General features: G+C 39.3%; 1 long non-coding RNA gene and 1 pseudogene across 2 annotated transcripts in view; one reads left to right on the forward strand and one right to left on the reverse strand.

The window, feature by feature from the left end:
* The window catches only part of LOC306648945, a 440,075-nt gene that overhangs the window by 54,328 nt on the left and 361,645 nt on the right, over positions 1-24,102 (forward strand). The window lies entirely within an intron of this gene.
* Positions 14,389-16,993, reverse strand: LOC306648996 (ras-related protein Rab-33B-like; annotated as a pseudogene). The gene has a single exon. The product of its transcript is annotated as a ras-related protein Rab-33B-like (transcript).

The following is a 24,102-nucleotide window of genomic DNA, read 5'->3' on the forward strand; positions in this document are numbered from 1 at the left end:
ATTGGGGTGAGGTGGAATCTTAGGGTAGTTTTGATTTGCATTTCTCTTATGACTAGAGATGTTGCATGTTTCTTCATTGCTTGTAGATGTTCTTCTTTGAAGTGTCTGTTCATTTCCTTAGCTGATTTGGTGATTGGGTTATTTGTATTCCCAGTGTAGAGTTTTTTGAGTTCTTTATATATTCTGGAAATTAGTGCTCTATCTGAAGTACGAAAGACAAAGATATTCTCCCACTCTGTAGGTTCTCTATTCACATTGCTGATAGTTTGCTTTGCTGAGAGAAAGTTTTTTAGTTTGAATCTATCCCAGTTATTGATTCCTGCTTTTATTTCTGGTGCTATGGGAGTGCTGTTAAGGAATTCTGATCCTAAGCCAACAAGTTGAAGGTTTGGACCTACTTTTTCTTCTATAAGATGCAGTGTCTCTGGTCTGATACCAAGGTACTTGATCCATTTTCTGTTGAGTTTTGTGCAGGGTGAGAGATAGGAGTTTAGTTTCCTTCTGTTACATATGGATTTCCAGTTCTCTGAGCAACATTTGTTGAAGTGGCTACATTTTCTCCATTGCATATTTTTGGCACCTTTGTCTAGTATGAGAAAAATGTATTTATTTGGGTTTATGTCCATGTCCTCTATTCTGTACCATTGATTTACCTGTCTATTTTGGTACCAATACCATGCCATTTTTGTTACTATTACTTTGTAGTATATTTGAAGTTCTGATATTGAGATACCCCCTGCTTCACTCTTCCTGCTAAGGATTGCTTTAGCTATTCTGGGTTTCTTCATCTTCCCGATGAATTTCAGGTTGCTTGCTCTATTTCTGTAAGGTAAGTCATTGGGATTTTAATTGGAATTGCATTGAATCTGTATAGCACTTTTGGTAGTAAGGCAATTTTGACAATATTAATTCTGTCTATCCAAGAACAAGGGGGAACTTTCCATCTTCTAAGGTTTTCTTTAATTTCTTTCTTTAGTGTTCTGTAGTTCTCATTTTAGATGTCTTTCACCTCTTTTGTTAGACTGATTCCCAAGTATTTTATTTTCTTCAAAGCTATTCTGAATGGGGTAGTTTTCCTAACTTCTTATTCTGAGGATTCATCACATATGTATAAAAATGCATTAGATTTATGTGCATTGATCTTATATCCCACTACTTTACTGAATTCTCTTATGAGTTCTAAAAGTTTTCTGGTGGAATTTCCAGGTTCCACTAAATATATAATCTTGTCAGCAGTAAATAGGGATAGCTTGATTTCTTCTTTTCCTATTCGTATCCCTTTTATTACTTTGGTCTGTCTAATTGCTCCAGCTAGAGTTTCAAGGACAATGTTGAATAGAAGTGGTGAAAGAGGGCATCCCTGCCTTGTTCCAGTTTTTATGGAAAATGCTTTCAGTTTTTCACCATTTAGAATGATATTGGCTATGGGCTTAGCATAGATGGCCTTTACAATGTTAAGGAATGTTCCCATTTTCCCTATTTTTTCTAGTGTTGTGAGAATGAAGGGATGTTTTTTTCATCAAAAGCTTTTTCTGCATCTATTGAAATAATCATGTGATTCTTGAGTTTAAGTCCATTGATATGGTGAATTACATTTATTGTTTTCTGGATGTTGAACCAACTTGCATCCACGGGATAAAACCCACTTGATCATGGTGCACTATCTTTTTAATATATTTTTGTATGTGATTTGCTAAAATTTTGTTGAGAATTTTTGCATCGATGTTCATTAAGGATATTGGTCTGAAATTTTCTTCCTCAATGTGTCTCTGTCTGGTTTAGGTATCAGGGTGATATTGGATTCATAGAATGAGTTTGGGAGGGTTCCCTCCACTTCCATTTCATGGAATACTTTGAGAAGTATTGAATGAGCTCTTCTTTAAAGGTTTTGTAGAACTCAACTGAGAACCCATCTGGTCCCAGACTTTTCATTCTTGGTAGACTATTGATGACTTCTTCTATTTCATTACTTGAAATTGATCTATTTTAATTGTGGATGTCCTCCTGGTTCACTTTAGGTAATTCATATGTGTCTGGAAATCTGTTGATGTCTTAGAAATTTTCTATTTTGTTGAAGAATAGATTTTCAAAATAACTTCTAATTTTCTTTTGTATTTCACTCATGTCTGTTTTGATATTTCCTTGTTCATTCCGAATTTTAGTAATTTGAGTTTCCTCTCTCCTTCTCTTTTTTAGTGTTGCTGGGGGTTTATCAATTTTGTTTATTTTTTCAAAGAACCAACTATTTATTTTGTCAATTTTTTCTATTTGTTTCCTTTGTTTCAATTTCATTGATTTTAGCTCTGATTTTAACTATTTCCTGTCTTCTACTACTTTTGTTGTTGCTCTGTTCTTTTTCTAGGGCTTTGATCTATAGTGTTATGTCATTTATTTGTTGATATTTTCTTCTTTTATTGAATGCAATCCGTGAAATAAATTTTTCTCTAAGTATTGATTTCATAATGTTCCAGAGACTTTTTTTATTGTAAACAAATGAGATACATGTTGTTTCTCTGTTTGTACATGGAGTGCAGGCATACCATTTGTGTAATCATAAATTTACATAGGGTAATGTTGTTTGATTCATTCTGTTATTTTTCCATTCCCCTCCACCCATCTCACCCCTCTTTTTCCTATAGAGTCCTTCCTTCCTCCATTCTTGCCCCCTCCCTAACCCTAACCCTAACCCTAACACTAACCCCTCCCACCCCCATTATGTGTCATCATCTGTTATCAGCAAGATCATATCATGCTAAGTGAGATAAGCTGATATAAAAAAACCAAAGGATGAATGTCCCACAGATTTTGATATGATGAATCTTTGTTTTCATTTACCTTTAAGAATTTTTAAATTTCCCTCCTGATATCTTCTGTTATCCTTTCATCAAACAATAGCATATTATTTAATCTCCAGGTGTTGGAGTAGATTGTTTTTACTCTGTCATTTTTTTCTAATTTCAATCCATTATGATCTGATAGAGTACAAGGTAGTGTCTCTATCTTATGTATTTGCTAACAGTAGCTTTGTGGCATAAAATATGGTCTGTTTTAGAGAAGGATCCATTTGCTGCTGAGAAGAAAGTGTATTCACTCTTTGTTGGATGCTATATTCTATATATGTCCGTTAAGTCTAAAATATTGATTGTGTTATTGAGATGTATGATTTCTTTGTTCAATTTTTGTTTGGAGGATCTGTCCAGTGGTGAGTGAGACATGTTAAAATCACCTAGAATTATTGTGTTTGGTCTATTTGATTTCTGGAATTGAGAAGAATTTGTTTGATGTACATGGATGACCCACTGTTTGCGGTATAGATATACATGACTGTTATGTCTTGCTGATTTATGCTTCCCTTAAGCAGTATGAAATGTCCTTCTTTATCCCTTTTGACTAACTTTGGCCTGATGTTCACATTATCTGATAGGAGGATGAATATTCTGGCTTTTATGCTGTGTCCATGTGCATGATATGTTTTCTTCCATCCCTTCACCTTTAGTCTGTGGAAATTCCAGATGAATTTCTCACAGGCAGCATATTGGTGGATCTTTCCTTTTGATCCAATGTGCCAGTCTATGTCTTTTGGTTGATGAGTTCAGGTCATTAACATTCAGGGTTATTATTGAGAAATGATTTGTATTCCCAGTCATTCCCACACCGTTGAGCAGATGGTCTGTACCTCATTTTTGTTTTTTAACATGACTTGGTTTCTCCTTTATTTGGCTGTTCCTTTAGGGTAGTTTCTCCCTTTGCTGATTTACATCATTGTTTTTCATGTGTTCCTCATGGAATATTTTGCTGAGAATATTCTGTAGTGCTGGCTTTCTTTTTATAAATTCTTTTAGCTTTTGTTTATCATGGAAGAATTTTATTTCATCATCAAATCTGAAGGTAAGTTTTGTTGGGTATAAGATACTTGGTTGGCTTCCGTTTTCTTTCAGAGTTTGAAAAATGTTGTTCCAGGCCCTTCTACATTTTAGGGACTGGATTGAAAAATCTGCTAATATCCGTACTGGTTTCCCCCTGAATGTAATTTAATTTTTTTCTCTCACAGCCTTTAACATTCTTTCTTTATTTTGTATGTTAGGTATTTTCAAAAATGTACCTTGGTGTGGGTCTATTGTAATTTTGTATATTTGGAGTCTAAAGCCTCTTGTGTTTGATTTTGCATTTCATTATTCAGATTTGGGAAATTTTCTGATATTATTTCATTGAATAGATTGTTCACTCCTTTGTTTTGTTTCTCTATACCTTCCTCAATCCCAAAAATTCTTAAATTTAACCTTTTCATGATATCCCTTAATTCTTCTAGATTCTGTTCACAATTTCTTACCATCTTCTCTGTTTGGTCAACTTTGTTTTCAAGGCTAAATATTTTGTCTTCAATATCTGAGGTTCTGTCTTCCAGGTGTTCTGTCCTATTGGTTATACTTTCTATGGAGTTTTTAATTTGGCTTATTGTTTCCTTCATTTCACAGATTTGTTTGGTTTTTTTTTTCAATATCTCTAACTCTTTATTAAAATGATCTTTTGTTTCCTGCATTTGCTCTTTTAACTGTTGAGTGGTGAAATCATTCAAAGCCTGCATTTGCTCTTTCATCTCATCGTTTGCTTCTCTGATCATTTTAATTATGTACATTCTGAACTCCTTTTCTGACATTTCTTGTGCCATGCTGTCATTGGATTTTATTGATGTAGCATCTAGGATTTTTAGAGACATTTTCTTGCCTTGTTTTCTCATATTGCTCAGGTATCTACCCCTCTAGTCTTGAAACTCTGAGATATTGCAGATTTCCTCTATTGACTAATATTGTCTCTGTAGATTTCCAATAACTCACCTCCTAGCCTTCAGTAGCCTGAAGTCTTGGAGGAACTCGATAATGCGGTGTTCCCCAAGGAAGCTGCTCCTCTAGGGGTGGCGGCATTCAGGTGGGGTATACTCCCTGTCAGTGGGCAGAAGTGCCTCCACATGTTGGCTGATGGCCAGTCAAAGGGGTACTGGACTGCACACTGGTGCATGTCTGGTCTGGTCCTGTGTCTCTGTTTCTACTGCCCTGGTGGGAAAACCTCACCCAGTGGGGAAGACTCACCCGATGGGGAAGTTTCACTGGGCAGCTCTCCTCCAAGAAGTTCCCTTTGGTCCAGAACTACCACCTGGACTGGGCAACCCTCCTCTGTGTTGTTCTCAGGGGTCTGGACCTACCACCTGGGCTGGGTAGCTTGGCCCTGGGAGGGGACTCCCTTACTGAATGGCCCTCCTTGGCTATGATCCCTGGGAACCAGAGCTACTGCCTGGGCCAGGAAGCCTCACCATTTGCCAAAGCCTCTTGCTGTGTGGCCCTCCTTGGGAAGCTGCCTGCAGTCTGGTCCTGCCACCTAGACCTGTGACCCTCACTCTTCACTGAAGCATTTTGCTGTGCAGCCCTCCTCTGAAATGCTCCCTGTTGACTGGGTTTACAGCTCCAGTGGGTCAGTCTCACTGGGCCACTCTACTCCATGAAGTTCCCTGCATTCTGGGAACTGCATTCTGGGACTACTGCCCCATCTGGGGAGGACACCCAGTGGGAGAGACTCACCCAGTGGCTCGGAGTTGGTCCCAAGTCTCTCAATACCACCTCTGCTTGACACCTGGGTCCTGTCAAAGGTCCTCCAGTCTCCTGTATGTGTCTCAGGAAGGGAGCCGCCCTTCCAATGATGATGGCCATGCCCTCAGGAATAATTCAAAATGCCTGCTTCAGCCTATAAAGAAACTAGGGAGCCAAAGCAAAGGTGCGCTGAGTCAGCACAGAGGTAATTGCAGTGTCCCTCAGCAGTAGGGGGGGGGCAGGGAGGTAGGCTCAGCAATGGCGATGGACCTCGGTGTGGGGGACAGGTGGGGTCACTCAGTGATGGCACCCTTCCTCCATGCGGGGGTCAGGCAGAGTGACTTGCCCACCTGTTCACTCCATGATGGTGATCCACCTCAGCATGGGGGTTGGGCAGGCTAGCTTGCAGGTAGGCTAGCTCCGTGATAGAGACCTACCAGATGTTGGGGTCAGGCAGGCTGGCTTTCCCACCTGCTTACTCTGCGATGGCAACCAACCTTCACTGGGGCGAAGTCACTCAGTGATGGTGCCCGACCTTGGTGCAGGGGTGAGGCGGGGTTGCTCATTGATGGCACCAGACCTGGGCATGGGGGTTGGGTGGACTGGCTGCCCGCTGGCTAGTTCTGTGATGCAGGAAGGCTGGCTTGTCTGCCGGCTTGCTCCGAGATGGTGACCAAACTCAGTATGGAGGTTTGGTGGGCTGGCTTGCTGGTAGGCCAGCTCCACGATGCAGGCAGGCTGACTCCCCCGCCAGCTCATTCTGTGATTGCAATCGACCTCAGCTTGGTGGTTGGATGGGGCCCCCATAACAAATTTTATCCCAGGAGAGGGATCAGATAATCTAGTACATAAAAAAACTCTTTGTTAATCTTTTTCACAGGTTGCAGTCAATGGGTTGGAGCACAGGATGTTATTTAGCCTAATCTATCTCCCTTATCTTCATCATAAGGTCATCAACTTCAAGTAAGTTTTCCATTGTCAATTGTACCCAGAGGCTCCTCTTGGGACTTTCTCTTGTACTAGGCATATTAATATGCAATGAAGGAGGCCCTTTCCAGCCTTTTCTAAGGCTTTCTTGAAGATTCCTTTGCAGACACTCGCTACAAAACACACGTTTGGCCTTAGTTCCTGCCTTTTTCTTTTCTGGGTACAGTTACTTATTCTGTCAGTTCCCCAGGCATTTAGTTTGATGGGATAATATAGCAAGAACTGCTTTGCCCTAGTGATAGATGTGTCCTGGCCAAATGGGGTGTCATGTCAGATCTTAAAAAGGGAGATTATTCATGTCCTAAGGTCATAAACTACAATGTGGAAACCAGTACCACATCCTTTGTGGTCAGCAGCTTCCATCCACCTAGGGGAAACAGGGATGGAAGCCAGGGGAGAGGCCAGAGCCTCCATTTTTTCTATAGCCCAGGCAACTTTTTTTGGTTTTTTGTTTTGTTTTGTTTTGTTTTGTTTTTTGGTTTTTTTTTTTCAGTTTAGGGCTGGCATCCTTGACCACAGTGAGACGATCTGTGGCTGTCTGGGATGGGATGAGAAATGATACTGGGGGTGCCAGCACTGGGCTTAAAAGACTTAAATCCTTTTTCTTAAACGTTTTATTTTGATGACCTCTTATCCTTGTACATCAGAGGCAGTGCTTTTTGACACCTTTAATTTAGTGCCTGACTGTTTAGACTCCTTATCACGCAACTGAACAAATGTGTGTACTTACAGAATCTCTTTCATATATTTTACCCCTGACTAAACAATTTAAGTTGTAAGATCATATAATTATCTACAAAACCATTTAAAGTCCAGATGATGACCATCATACATGTTTCTCTTAAATAGGCCCATACCTATAGGTCACCCATTCAGCCAAGATATTTTAAGAGTTTACTGGTGAGATCAATATAATATGACCCATACCCTAAAGGTCCAGTAACAAATATGAAAAACAGATATACAAGAAATAATCATAAAATCAAGGGCTTTCTACACATAAATTTTTTCTTAGCTTGGACAGTAAGGACACAGGGCAGGTGAAGAAGTGGGAGCTGCGGCAGATGACTCAAACTGTTTTTTTTTTTTTTTTCTTACTCCTGGCATCATTCACAGAGTCAGAAGTTTGGGAGTGTTGACCTTGAGGGGTCCAAAAGTTGGAGTCAGAATACTGAAGAATTTTTGGGACCAAATAAAACAACAGTATTTTATCATCCTTTGAGGATTTTTCATTTATCTCCTTTTTTTGATTTCTTGTATGTTGAATATTCATGAAGGTAGAATTTTAACCCTTAATCATATTACTTTTAGTGAAGACCAAAAACATAACAATCTTACACTTTCTGTTGAACAAAAAATTTTAAAACACCATATTTATGATATTTATTGCATTTATGTTCAATCTGATTTACCCATTGTTTTAATTTAGATTTCCCATGAAAATGAATTTTAGTTAACCTCTTAAGTCATCCTTTTTTTTAAAGAAAATTCTAGAATCAATGGACATTAATTATACTTTAAGCAATTTATTCAAAAAAAACAGCCTTTATCATCTTATTAACTGGGGAAAAACATGTGGACTAGTGATTTTAGAGACATCTTTATTTTTATCTCATTTTAAGTCACATGAACTTAATTTTTTAGGGTATTTGAGAGTTAACCCTTGGATAATAAACATCTAAATGAAGACATCAGAAAGAAAACAGGGAGAAATAAATTTCAGTTAGACAAAACAAGACTAATTGGCTCAAGAGAAAGGATTTATTTATCATAAGAAAAAAGTTGAACTCAGAAAAAGACAAAGACAAGGAATCCAAGATGGTGAACTAGAGGGAGGCTGCATAACTTGTCGCTCCATAACTCCGGTTTCAAGCAGAGGATATCTGTTTCTTTGTGAGGCAGTTTTTGCTGCTTATTGATTCCCTGGTGTTTACCCCATTTGTCTGCTGTGATCACCTGCAGTCTGCCAGCATATCGACACCTTTTATGAGTGCAGATTGCTCACTGTCAGGCACCTATCATCCACCATTTTCCTGCCTCTGGCCGGTCCATCGCCTGCCTTACACCTATCCATCACCCAACACATGAGTTTCACCTCCCAATCGTCCAACAACAGTCAGCAAACTGATCGCCGACTGCCAGTGGAGCACCAGCTGCCTGCTATTGCCTGGAAGTTCACTGTTACAGTACATGCAGGTTCGATTACACGTGGCTGCCACCATTTTGAGACAACAGCCAGGCCCCATAGGACCCCTGGCCAGAATGACTGAGCCCTGTCTCCAGGATCCCTCAACCTGAACGATCACTCCCTGCTTCTGGGGCCCTCACATCGACTGACAACTCCCTGCTGCCAGGACCCCCAGATCAACTGACGACACCCTATCACCGGGACCTCAGACTGACTGATTGCACCCGGCCTCCAGGATCCCTCAACCACACCAAACACAACGGACCTCTAGGACCTCTGCCTGACCAACCGCATCCCGCCTCCAGGACCTCCAGCTCACCATGTCCACACCCTGAACTGAAGCTTCCCATTTGCCAATACATTTCAAAGCCACAGTGGCCATCTTGGATAATCCTGGAAGCCATAGCTCCGATCATTAGGTTGGGCAAATACCATCCTGAGATGCCTGCTGGAGACTTGGAGCTCATTGTCAGGTACCTCTCATGCATCAGGCTACTGAACACTGGGAGGTTTCATTACCATATGACTGTTATACTGTAGATTTTCTTTTTTCTCCTTATTGAAAAATTTTAAGTTTTTATTTCTTTACTTTTCTTGCTCTCTTTTCCTTTTGTTTACCTGTTCCCTCAGAGTCTCTTTCTACCTTTTTTGCATGCTAACATTCAATTGTTATGATTACACTCTCACTTTTTTTATTATCTACATCTGTATAATATTTTCTTATCCCATTAACAGCCACATTCTACATCCCTCTGCATCCTCTTTGTCCTCCATTAGAAACTACAGACCTAATTGCAAATCTGTTTGTTTTATTGAAGATAATATTGAATTCATTCTGTTTACTATGACAATGTTGTTATTGTCCTCATAAAATGAATAGGGCCACTATAAGCCTAAAGGGGGAAATCTGCAATACCCCAGATCTGCACTGCTAGAGGAGAATATACATGAACAACATGAAAAAACAAGGGAAGAAAATGATCCAAACAAATCTAGATTCTGTATTAATAGAATCCAATGACAGTATGTTAGAAGAAATGTCAGAAAAGGACTTCAGATTATACATGATTAAGATGATTCATGAAGCAAAGGATGAGATAAGAGAGAAAATGCAGGCAATGAATGATAATACCAATAGGCTGAAAGAGCACCAGCAGGAAGCAAAAGATCATTTCTACAAAGAGATAGAGATTCTCAAAAAAACAAAATGGAAATCCTTGAAATGAAGGAAACAATAAGCCAAATAAAAAACTCAATGGAAAGCATCACCAAAAGACTAGATCACTTGGAAGACAGAACCTCAGACAATCAAGACAAAATATTTAATCTTGAAAATAAGTTGCCCAAACAGAAAAGATGGTAAGAAATCATGAACAGAATCTCCAAGAACTATGGGACATCATGAAAAGACCAAATTTAAGAATTATTGGGATTGAGGAAGGCACAGAGTTACAAACCAAAGGAATGAATAACCTATTCAATGAAATAATATCAGAAAATGTTGCAAGCCTAAAAATGAAATGGAAAATCAAATACAAGAGGCTTACAGAACACCAAATGCACAAAATCACAACAGATCCACACCAAGGCACATTATAGTGAAAATGCCTAACATTCAAAATAAAGATAGGATTTTGAAGGCCATGAGAGAAAAGCATCAGATTACATATAGGGGGAGCCAATACGGACAGGAGCCAACTTCTCAACCCAGACTCTAAAAGCTAGAAGGGCCTGGAACAACATACTTCAAGCTCTGAAAGAACATGGTTGCCAACCAAGACTCCTACACCCAGCAAAAATAACCTTCACATTTGAATGTGAAATAAAATCCTTCCATGATAAACAAAAGTTAAAAGGATTTACAAATAGAAAGCCTGCACTACAGAATGTTCTCAACAAAATATTCCATGAGGAGGAAATGAAAACCAACAATGGAGGTCAACAAAGGGAGGAACTACCTTAGAGAAAAACCACTCAAAGGAGAAACCAAGCCAACTTAAAAACCAAAAATAAGCCCAAATGACTGGGAATACAAATCATATATGAATAATAACCCTGAACGTTAATGTCCTGAATTCATCAATCAAAAGACATAGACTGGCAGAATGGATTAAAAAGAAAGACCCAACAATATGCTGCCTGCAAGAGACTCATCTCATAGAAATAGACATCCACAGACTAAAGGTGAAAGGATGGGAAAAAACCTACCACACACATGGACTCAGTAAAAAAGTGGGAGTTTCCATCCTTATATTAGATAAAGTGGACTTCAAGCCAAAGTTAGTCAGAAGGGATAAAGAAGGACATTTCATACTGCTTAAGGGAACCATAAATCAGGAAGACATAACGATATTAAATATTTATGCCCCAAACAATAGTGCATTCCTGTATATCAAACAAATCTTCCTCAATTTCAGGAATCACATAGACCACAACACAATAATTCTGGGTGACATTAACACACTGCTGTCACCACTAGATAGATCTTCCACACAAAAATCGAACAAAGAAACCATAGAACTCAATAACACAATCAATAACCTAGACTTAATAGACATACATAGAATATTCCATCCATTAATGGGTGGATTCACTTTCTTCTCAGCAGCACATGGAACCATCTCGAAAATAGACCACATGTTATGCCACAAAGCAGCCCTTAAGAAATGCAAAAAAAAAATAGAGATACTGCCTTCTGTTCTATCAGATCATAACGGACTGAGAGTAGAAATCAATGACATAATAAAAAACAGAAATTACTCCAACACCTGGAAACTAAATAATATGCTATTGAATGAAACATGGATAACAGAAAACATCAAGGAGGAGATAAAAATTTCTTGGAGGTCAATGAGAATGACGATATAATATATCAAAATCTCTGGGACACTGTGAAAGTGGTACTAAGAGGAAAATTCATTGCATGGAGTGCATTTCAGATAAGAATGAAAAGTTAACAACTAAATGACCTAATATTACAGCTCAAAGCCATAGAAAAAGAAGAACAGAATAACAGCAAAAGTAGTAGAAGACAGGAAATAATTAAAATCAGAGCCAAAATCAATGAAATTGAAACAAAAGAAACAATTCAAAGAATTGACAAAACAAAAATTTGGTTCTTTGAGAAAGTAAACAAAATAGACAAACCATTAGCCACACTAACAAAGAGAAGGAGAGAGAAAAATCCAATTACTAAAATTCATGATGAAAAAGGAAATATCATGACAGACACCACTGAGATACATAATGTAATTAGAAGCTAATTTGAAAATCTGTATTCCAACAAAATAGAATCTACCGAAGACATCGACAAATTTCTAGAGACATGTCCTCCTCCCAAACTGAACCAGGAGGACATACACAATTTAAACAGATCAATATCAAGCAATGAAATAAAAGAAGCCATTAAAAACCTACCATCCAAGAAAAGCCCAAGACCAGACAGATTCTCAGCCGAGTTCTACAAGACCTTCAAAGAAAATTTCATTCCAATACTTCTCAAAGTATTCCAGGAAATAGAAAAAGAGGGTACCCTATCAAACTCATTCTATAAAGCTAATATCACCCTCATACCCAAACCAGGAAAAGACACATCAAGGAAAGAAAATTTTAGACAAATATCCTTGAAGAATAGAGATGCAAAGATCCTTAACAAAATATTAGCAAAACAATATTTTAAGAACCAAAAGCATATTAAGAAAATTGTGCACCACGATCAAGTGGGGTTCATCCCTGGAATGCAAGGATGGTTTAACATCCATAGATCAATAAACATAAACCATCATATCAATAGTCTTAAGGATAAGAATCATATTCTTATTTCAATTGATGCAGAAAAAGCATTCGACAAAATACAACACCCCTTCATGCTCAAAACACTAGAAAAAATAGGGATAGTAGGAACATACCTGAACATTGTAAAGGCTATTTATGCTAAGCCCATAGCCAACATCATTCTTAATGGAGGAAAACTGAAACAATTTCCTTTAAAAACAGGAACAAGACAGGGATGTCCTCCTTCATCACTTCTATTCAACATTGTCCTCGAAACTCTAACCAGAGCAATTAGGCAGACTAAAGAAGACTGGGTCTGGACCATGCCATGAACCATCCAATGGATCTTTCCATTTTACCATGGCAAAATGCTTTTGAGATTCCGGGTGCCAGAAATGATCATGATCATCCATTTTTAAAAAATTGAGAATGAGTAAAGCATGATTGAGTATATTAGAGGGAGAACCCTTGATTGGGTCCCATTCCCCCTTTTTTATTTTATCAATAGTAGTTTTAAGAGAGAGATGTGCTCTCTTGACCATTCCTTGGCTTTGAGGATTATAAGGAATTCCGGTGACATGTTGAATTTGTAATTTTTCACAAAATTTTTGGAGGGTTTTTGCTGTATATCCAGGGCCATTATCTGTTTTAATTTGTTTAGGTATGCCCAAGACTGAGAAACAATGTAATAGATGGGCAATTACGTGTTTCGTTGCTTCTCCAGCCTGAAGTGTAGCCAATATAAATCCACTAAATGTATCTATGCAAACATGAATATATTTTAGATTACCAAACTCTAAAAAATGGATAACGTCCATTTGCCACACCATGTTAGGAACAAGGCCTTTGGATTAACTCCTAGATGTGGAACCGGTAGATGAGTAGCACACGTGGTACAGCCTTTTATTATTTGCCTTGTTTGTTCCCTAGTGATTTTATAGAGTAACCTAAGAGAGCGGGCATTTAAATGATGTAGGTTATGAGTGTCTTGAGCTTGCTTAATATTATCTGAAAAAGCTACTGCAACCATTTTGGTGGCTGTGTCAGCAATTCTGTTGCCCTTAACTAATGGCCCCAGAAGGCCAGAGTGAGCTCTGATGTGTCCAATAAACAAAGGCTCCCCTCTATTATGAATGAATGTCTGACATTGAAGGAACAGTGATGCTGTTTTAGAAACACGTCTGATCTGAGAGACAGTTTCAAGGAGTGGCACCGAGTGTGCTAAGTAGGCACTGTCTGTGTAGATATTAAGGGGTTGATTGGGACAGGCAGATAAAACTGCAATAAGAGCCTGTAATTCAACAAGTTGGGCAGATGTACATTTTGTCTGGAAAGTGACAGTTCTATCAAGGAAGGTGTAAGCAGCTGTTCCTGTGGATGACCCATCAGTAAAGACAACAAGAGCGTTGTGTAAGGGCTCCCTTCTAATAATACAAGGGAACGCAAAAGGATGTAGTTTGCAAAACTGAACCAATTTATTTGGTGGATAACGATTATCTATATCACCTGTAAATGAGGCACAAGCTATAGGCCAGGTGTCAGTATTTTGTAACAACCAATTGACCTGAGATCGGGTGTAGGGTTGAATAATCTTATATGGTTCTATTCCAAAATATTTTCTAGAATCTTCTCTCCCCACGATAATCAGATCAGCTACTGCATCATAATAAGGCAATAGCACTTTTTTGGGTGAGGAAGGAAGATGAATCCACATAATAGGATTATCTTGCCAGAAAAGACATGATGGAGTGATGGAAGTATTAAATATAATGAGCGTTAAGGGACGAGAATAATCAATATTGGTAACAAATTGACCTGCAATAGCATCCTCCACCTTTTTTTTTTTTCCATAGCAAAGATGATTTATTGAACTTCATGGAGAAATGTAACATACTTTTCTACAACAAAACTATTTAACTTTAGATTTCATGAGGAAATATGTTATTAGCAATGTATTTTCACTAAAGCATGTTAACTACAAATTACATTAGATTCTGGGGTCGTTTCCTTTGGTGTTCTCAAAAATTTTTCTAAAACATATTTGATATTTCAATTAAAGGTGGAAGTTAAAATAAATTCACAGACTTACAAAATGTGTGATTTGTGCTTGAAAAAAATTATAACTAGTTGTTAGATAGTCACCATTTCAGAAGTGATCAACAGTCAATGAGATGTTTTATAAATATTCTGGAATATCTAAAAGCTTTATCCCCATTCAACTGATAACATACCAAAAATTAAAATGTAAGTTGGTGCAAATAATACGAATATTTTAAAATTAATAAATATTACAATGAAAAAATAAGTCCTTTCACAGAACTGTAAAGGACACTTCCTACTAACTTCTTATAAAACAAAAGTTAAATTACTTCTTTTTAAAATCATAAAACAGTACTGAAAAAACAGACGTGCTTTGAAAGTCTATAAATTTTCTTCCCCCACTTTAGAAAATGTTTTGAAAAGCAACAGATTCCCTTCTTTAAAAAACTATTACACGCATCACAACTTCTCCAGCTGTCATTTTACTATAAAAAATAGTTACAAATCAATGTTAATTTAGATAAAAGTAAAATGATTTTTTTTAATTTTAGCATGATTAAGAAAAATGGATTAATCTTTAAATGCAAATAAAGCCAATTTGAACTCTAATACTTAAAACCGAATATTATAATTATTACTTTCATTTAATTTATTTATAGAATGATTTTGTTTTTGTAACTAAATTATCCAGTTAGGATCACCCTAATGATTAAACAGAAAATCCTAAACTAGATCAGAGTACATGTTTAATTGGTTTCCCACATTCTGAAAATATTTTAAGTACAATCATCTTTTGGTTTAATTTCATCTAAAATTATCAAGGGCAGCAAAGTGTCAGAATTAATTAATGTGCACACTGCAGTTCAAGTCCATGGCTTATATTCCATTAATGTAAATAGCTTCAGAGGCAAGTGTGCTATTTTCTATGTGCAAAGTCGTAAGTTCAAAATAAAAGTATTTAGGGCAAAATATTTTTGAAAACATTCTTTCCATCACTGAGACAGACAAGATACTTTTCAATATCTTTTTTTTTTACATTGAGGAATAACTGTTTATAGTGACCATAAATTTTAAACATTTTAAAAATTGATAACACAATACTATTACAGAAATACACATAGACTCAGCAATTAGAGTAATGCCCTCAGAGCTACAATCCAAACGCAAGCTGAGCTCACCCATTGCTTAGTCACTAAATTGCTCAAGGTGAGAGGGGAGCAAGAGATAACCGGAACCCTGTCACCAACAGTCCGCTCCCCCAAATTACAACTCTTCAGATGCTTTCAATTAGTTTTTTACTGCTTAAAGATAACAAAATAAAATATAAAGCACCTTGTGAAGTCACTGCATTTGCCCTCAGTTGGACTTACATCAGGAGGCGCATCCGAAACAGAATTTCTTCTTCAGTCCCAGGAGCCTGGGACTGAAGGGTTCCTGACTGACAGTCCAGCATGCTCTCCCAGGAGGCCTCCTTCATGGGGCTCCCAGTGGAAAGAGGTGGTGATTCATCCTATCCTTGCTTCATGTTCAATCTCACTTCAAAACCAACTCTTCCCTCGTGTTGTCACAGTGACAAACTCAATTAAGTAGATATACGATACAAAAGCAAGCATGACTATGGTAACTGTGAGGTGTCAGGATGATAAATTATATTTGAGATTAAATCTTAAGACTTATCACTCTTATTCTTCAAAAGCATTTGTAGTCAAAATGAGACACAATAAAGCTGTTATTTAGCACCAGCATGTCACTGCAGGCTTTGCTTCAGGTTTCAGGATGATTCCATTATCAGGGGGTTGACTAAGCATTAATGGTTTGTGGCTTTTAAGCTTATGAGCCAAGGTCATAAATATAGCTTCCACATGGTCATTATCATTGGGGTTTTTGGCAGAGGTTTCAAACAAAGGCATACTGTGTGTGTCAGCAAATTTTTGTGCCAAGTCTGTGGGTACCTGAATGGCACTTCTCAAGTCACATTTATTCCCAACGAGAATCCATGGTATATCATTTGCTAGCAAATGTTGTTTGCATTCCTCGATCCAAGATGGCAGGCTGTGGAAACTAGCCATGTTGGTCATGTCGTACACGAAGACAACAGCGTGCACGTTTCTGTAGTAGTACTGCACCATGCTCTTCCTGAACCGTTCCTGTCCTGCCGTGTCCCACAACTGGATCTTGATGCACTCCCCATCTATCTCCACCACTCGCTCTCGGAAATTCACCCCAATAGTGGCCTCCGTACAGTCGGGGAAGCAGCCGGCGCAGAAGCGGTAGGTCAGGCAGGTCTTGCCCACATTGGAGTTGCCGATCACGATGATCTTGAAGATGCGGGAGTGGGCCGGAGGCAGGCACCCTGAGGCCCCAAACACGATGCAGCTGGAGGAGAAGCTTGCCTCGACCACGACTCCATCTCCGAAGCCATTCTCCCTGCCCGCCCCAAGCTGAGGCGGAGGAGAGAAGCAGGGAAGGTGAGGAATTATGCCACCACCACCAGCATGCCCAGTCCACTGCCTCCACTGCGCAGTGTCCTGGGAGCCAACGCCCGCTGGCCGCGCAGCGCGCGTGTGCCCATCCTCCACCTTTTTAAGAGCAGCTAATGTATCAGGAGATATAGTCCTGGATGATTGTGGATTAGGGTCTCCTTTTAATATCTCAAACAATGGTTTTAACTCCCCTGTGGTTAATTTAAGATATGGTCAAGGCCAATTTATATCACCTAGAAGCTTCTGGAAGTCATTAAGTGTATTTAAACGATCTCTCCTGATTGTTGCCTTTTGATTAATAATCCTAGGCCCACTGAGCAGGAAGCCTAGGTATGTATAAGGTCTTGTAGCTGAACTTTTTCTGGAGCAATTTGTAGTCCTACTGCAGTCAGCTGCTGTTTAAGTTGTGTGAGACATAGTAATACCTGTTCTCCTGATTGTCCTGCTATGAGTATATCATCCATATAATGAATAATATACATTTGTTTCCAAGAATCTCTAATAGGCTGTAAGGCATGAGCAACAAATTTTTGGCATAAGGTTGGACTATTAGCCATTCCTTGTGGCAGTACCTTCCACTGATATCTTTTCATAGGTTCTCTAAAATTTATTGATGGTAGACTAAAAGCAAATCTTTTTTGATCATCTACATGTAGAGGGATAGTAAAAAAACAGTCTTTGAGGTCAATAATTACCTTAAAATATCCTTGAGGGATGGCTACAGGAGATGGCAGCCCTGGTTGCAGGGCTCCCATGAGCACCAGAGTGACATTGACAGCCCTTAAGTCCTGTAGTAATCTCCATTTACCAGATTTTTTCTTAATTACAAATATAGGAGTATTGCAAGGAGAATTACTCTCTATGATATGTCCGGCTGTTAGCTGTTCCTGCACTAACATTCGAGCAGCTTCAAGTTTTTCAGAAGTTAGCGGCCATTGATCAACCCAAACTGGTTCATCTGATTTCCAAGTTATTGGATCTGCACACAGTTGGGGTGCAGGCATGTCAATGGTCGAAATCAAAAATTTCCCAAGCCTTTTCAGTCAATCTGTCCTACATTGGGAATGGGATGTAAAATACCATTTTTGGCCTTTCCTAGCCCTTTTCCTGGTGTATATCCCTGAGACAGCATTTGGGCAGCAACCGTTTCATTGGGGCTGCACATGATTACTTTCATCTGAGATAATAGGTCTCTTCCCCACAAATTAACAGGCAAATGAGGTATGATATAAGGCTTAATGAGACCTGTGTTGTTTTCTTTGTCTCTCCAAGTGAGGTATTTAGAACTCTGCTTTGGATTTGTACTTTGACCAATACCCCTAAGATTAGTCATAGTTTCTGTGGTAGACCAAGAATAAGGCCAATCCTCTTGTTTAATTATGGTCACATCTGCTCCTGTATCTATTAGACCTGTAAAGGACTTGCCATCTAGCCATAAGGTCAAAGAAGGTTTTTGATCAGTTATGTGTTGTACCCAATATACATTAGAGGATCCAAAACTTCCATTTCCTCTCCTAGGATTTTGAACTGGGTGTTTGGTTGGAACTAATGGTAACAGTATCAGCTGTGCTATTCTTTCTCCCTGAGTAACAGTAATAATGTTGCTATCTGTTTTAGCCATGATCTTAATTTCTCCCAAGAAATCTTGATCTACAACTCCTGGGAGTACTTGTAAACCTTTCATGGTAGAACTACTTCTTCCTAAAATTAAGCCAAAATAACCTGAGGGCAATGGGCCAAAAATTCCAGTATTCAAGGCTTGAGGGCCCATGTCAGGAGTTAATACGACATGGGAGGTGGAACTGAGGTCCAATCCTGCACTCCCTGGGATTGCTCTACTGAGGTCTGAAATGGATTGTTGTTGCTGCTGTTGGCTGGAATTAAACTGATTGCCCCATATGCTTGTTTCGGGGCCTGAGGCTGGCCCCTCCTCCCATTTCCCTGATGTGGCAGAAGGGGATTTCCCTGATTGTCTCTTTTGGACTTGCATTCATTAGCCCAATGTTTTCCTCTCTTGCACCTAGGGCAGAGACCAGGTATTTTGGCCTCAAGAGTTTTTTGTAAATCTGATCTGCAGTCTTTGGCAAAGTGTCCGCCCTTGCCACATTTAAAACAGGCCCTTTTTTGTCTTTATTATTAAGAAAGTCCCTCACTGTCTGTCCACTAAAAGCAGCTGCCATTGCTAAGCCCTCTTGATAAGAAGGTCCTATATCTGAGCACAGACGAATATATCCTGTTAAATCTGTCTTCTTTCTGTAAGGTCTTATAGCGGCTTAGCATGCAGGATTGGCATTTTCATAAGCAAGTTGCTTGACATAGTCAAGACCTGCATCAGAACTGCCAAAAATACGACCAGCTGTTGTTATAAGTCTGTGAACAAAGCCAGCAAAGGGCTCATCAGGGCCTTGTTTGACTCCTGTAAGAGACATGCTGATGTCTCCCTTAACAGGCAATTTTCTCTAGGCCTTAGTGGCTGCTGCCTGTATCTGAGCATACGCTCCAGGGTCATACTGCATCTGATTGTCTGTGGTTTCATAATCACATACTCCAGTGAGCATATATAAAATCCACCCATTTCCTGCTTGTTGATTTCTTTTAGCTGTCTCTTTGCAATTTTCAAAATATTCAGACTTCCAAAGCAAGAAGTTACCTCCAGTCAGGGTGTCTCTAACTAAAGTATTCCAATCCTGTGGTGTTAACCAATTTTCTGCTATGGAGTCTAAAATAGCAAGGGTATATGGCGCTCTAGCTCCATACTGAGAAACAGCAGTTTTTAATTCTTTTATGATAGTAAAATCAAAGCCAGTGTGGTGCCTCCAGGGTTGTCCCTGGTTATCCCTTGTCTCAGTAACAGGGAAAGCACTTAGCGGAGGGGGTTTTAAATCCCTGTTGATTAAGGGAACTCCTCCTCTTGGACACTGTTGTCCAGATAGAATTTGAGGGCAAATATCCCTTTTAAATCCATCAGGACTGGGCACTGACTCATTACCTGTCTTTAATTTTTGTAACCTGGTAATCAGAGCTTGGTATTGTTCCTCTAGATTTATTTGTTCCTCCAAATGTTTAATTTTTTCTTTAAGGTCTTCCTTTGGATCTATCACTGCCATTGCCATAGGAGCAGAGTGTGTGCGATAGGGAGGTGGATATGAGAAAACGGACTGTCCTTGTTTAAGCGGGTAGTTGGGATTAGGATATTTTGAGGCTTCCTCATTTATGAAGTCCAAATCAATTTCCTCATCATCTATTTTATTCTTGTTAGAAGGGTCTTTAAAACGAGTCAATGAAGGATAAATTTTAGGTGGAGCTTCGTTCTGATGTTGAGTTTTCTTTTTAATATCTGTGCTGCCTGCATCTGGAAAAGGACTTGTAATTTCCTCATCTTCACTTTCAAGGGAAATAAGATCTACCTCTCCCTTTTCCTTGGAGGGCTCTCCCTGAAGATCCTGTTTTGATGCTGCTTTTAAAATGTCCTCTGTCTGAGTAACTGCTGCTGCTATATCAGAATTATTTGTTGTATGTTCTAAAAGTTCCTTTATGAGACTCCAGTAAACAAAAGCTGTAATAGGAACTTTATCTGGGCCAAATGTTCTGTGAAAATCTCCCAAAGCATCTCCCACCCTATTCCAACTTCTTATATTAATGCTTCCTTCTTGTGAGAACCAGAGACAGGTGTCCTTAATAAGGTCAAAAAACTTAAAAAGATCATTACTCTTAACCTTTACTCCCCGTGTCTTTAAAGCTTCTTTTAATTGCTTAACAAAAACTTTATGCTTACTTAATTCTTGTCCCTTACTTAGGCGCTACTGTACCTTTAAGAACGGCACGGCAGGCTCCCCCAGCGATCTTTGTGGAACTGACTTTCACTTTTTTTTCTTCAGCTGAACACTTAGATGCCTCTTCCCTCACGAATTCCCACATATCCAAAGCCACACCGTTGGGCGCCAATTGTCCCGACCCACAGGACTTCAACGGAAAACTGGAGGGGGGAGCGGGGATTTGGAGAGACAGAGACACAGGAAATGGAGACAAGACGAAAGCCTGATCAAGTTTCGTTTATTAGGGGAATAAACACAGTTAATATAAAGTACAAAAACCAATCAGAGGAAAGCACACGAAGGCAAGAATAGTCTCGCGCCAGAACTCGAATAAGGAAGTGTACTTGGCCAATCATGAAGCACCACGCAATCTAGTCTGATGCACCTGGTATAGTCTGACAGGTGTGTAAACAGGTGGATTCACACCCCGCCAGCATCCGGCAGGCGCCATCATAGCTCAGCATGAGGTGAGGCAGGGGGCTTGACCATGAGGCAAGGCAGGGCGCGTGACCTTGAGGCAAGGCAGGGCACATGACCTGCCGGCTCCGGACAAGAATTAATAGTCAAAATGGCCATACTACCAAAAGTGGTATACAGATTCAATGCAATTCCAATTAAAATCCCAATGATGTATCTTACAGAAATAGAGCAAGCAATCATGAAATTCATCTGGAAAACTAAGAAACCCAGAAGAGCTAAAACAATCCTTATCAGGAAGAATGAAGCAGGGTGTATCTCAATACCAGAACTTCAACCATACTACAAAGCAATTGAAACAAAAATGGCATGGTATTGGCACCAAAATAGACAGGTAGATCAATGGTACAGAATAGAGGACACAGACACAAACGCAAATAAATGCAATTTTCTCATACTAGACAAATGTGCCAAAAATATGCAATGGAGAAAAGGTAGACTCTTCAACAAATGGTGCTGGGAAAACTGGAAAGTCATATGCAACAGAATGAAATTAAACCCCTATCTCTCACCCTGCACAAAACTCAACTCACAATGGATCAAGGACCTCAAAATCAGACCAGAGACCTTGCATCTTATAGAAGAAAAAGTAGGTCCAAATCTTCAACTTGTTGGCTTAGGATCAGACTTCCTCAACAGGACTCCGATAGCACAAGAAATAAAAGCAAGAATCAACAACTGGGATATATTCAAACTAAAAAGCTTTCTCTCAACAAAGGAAACTATCAGCAATGTGAAGAGAGAGCCTACAGAGTGGGGGTATATCTTTGCCACTCATACTGCAGATAGAGCACTAATATCCAGAATTTACAAAGAACTCAAAAAACTCTACACCAAGAATACAAATAACCCAATCAAAAAATGGGCTAAGGCTATGAACAGACACTTCACAGATCTACAAGCAATCAACAAACATATGAAAAAAATGTTCACCATCTTTAGTAATAAGAGAAATGCAAATCAAAACTACACGAAGGTTTCATCTCACCCCAATTAGAATGGAGATTATCAAGAATACAAGCAACAATAGGTGTTGGAGAGGATGTGGGGAAAAAGGTACACTCATACATTGCTGGTGGGGCTGCAAATTAGTGCAGCCACTCTGGAAAGCAGTGTGGGGATTCCTTAGAAAACTTGGAATGGAACCACCATTTGACCCAGCTATCCCATTCCTTGGCCTATACCCAAAGGACTTAAAATCAGCATACTACAGAGATACAGCCACATCAATGTTCATAGCTGCTTAATTCATAATAGCCAGAATGTGGACCCAACCTAGATGTCCTTCAATTGATGAATGGATAAAGAAACTGTGGTGTATATATATACAATGGAATACTACTCAGCTATAAAGAATAATAAAATTATGGCATTTGCAGGCAAATGGATGAAATTGGAGACTATCATGCTAAGTGAGATAAGCCAATCTCAAAAATCCAAAAGGCAAATAATCTCACTGATAAGCAGATGATGACACATAATGGGGGGTGGGATGGGGGCAAGAATGGAGGAAGGAGGGACTGTATAGGGGGAGAAGAGGTGTGGGAGGGGTGAGGGGAGGAAAAAATAACAGAATGAATCAAACTTCATTACCCTATGTAAATGTATGATTACACAAATGGTATGCTGTTACTCATGTACAATCAGAAACAACATGTATCCCATTTGTTTACAATAAAAGTAAATTAAAATTAAAAAAGAAAAAGACAAAGACTACAAAATGATGCACCCAAATTACCTATGGAAAAACTTTCACAAATATTTTCACACTCACACAGACACTCAGGAATTTTAAAACACTATCTCCCCACTTTCAGAGTTCCCCATACTGATGACTCTCTGCTGGAATCCCTGATTCCTGTGGACACACTGCAGATGGCCATGGGAGGTTTAAAACACTGTCTCTCATCCATTCACACCAACACAGACACTTAAGAGTTTAAGCATTTCCTCCCCAGCCCTTTCTCCTTTGGGGTTCCTTACACTCCAGGCGCCCTCATGGGTAGCCAAGGCGGTGTTCAGCTCCCATTCTGCCTTACCAACAGGCTTGTCTATGGTCCTCTTTCCCTGGGGACTTACCTTTTCCAGTAGACTACAGATGGGTTTTGTCCTACTCTCCAATGTGTCCAGGATGGCAGAAGCAACTCCAGAGGTGCAGGCCCAGCAGGCGAAGGAGATCCCAGAATTCCCAGGTGGCACCAACCCATTCAGTCTGAGGGGCACTGCAGACTTTGGTGTGGATCCCACCACAAATCCCTCATGGCTATCACTTCCTGGCCAATGCATGAAAATGATATGTAAATAACAAGATGGCACTTAGAAAGTAGGAGAAATCAAACTTTATTTTATGCCAGTGGGAGCAGAGGTTAGTACCAGTCCAAAATTCTAAGCCCTGATCCATAGTTTCTCATAATATTTATAGGTTATTTGACATCATCTTAGACCCATCCTGTCATTGGGGCTTTTTCCTCCTTTTTCAAAATAGAATTCTAATATATGTGGCTGAAGGTCTTATGCAGGGTCTCTAACATAAAGTATGCTCACAGACAGATAAGAAGATACAGTGCTTTTCACAGACATCTATTACACTTCAGGAGGGAGTAGTCAGACAATTAAGGCAGTTATTGATATTGCAAATAGTAGGAACCCATGATTAATTAGACTTCCTGGAGAAAGGCTAAGAGAGGGAAGGGGAGCTGACTGCTTCCCAGGCATTAGACTCTTCCTGCAACATTTTTGTAATTTTATTTCACAAT

This window comes from Sciurus vulgaris (assembly GCF_902686455.1).
Source record: "Sciurus vulgaris genome assembly, chromosome: 17".
NCBI lineage: Eukaryota > Metazoa > Chordata > Mammalia > Rodentia > Sciuridae > Sciurus > Sciurus vulgaris.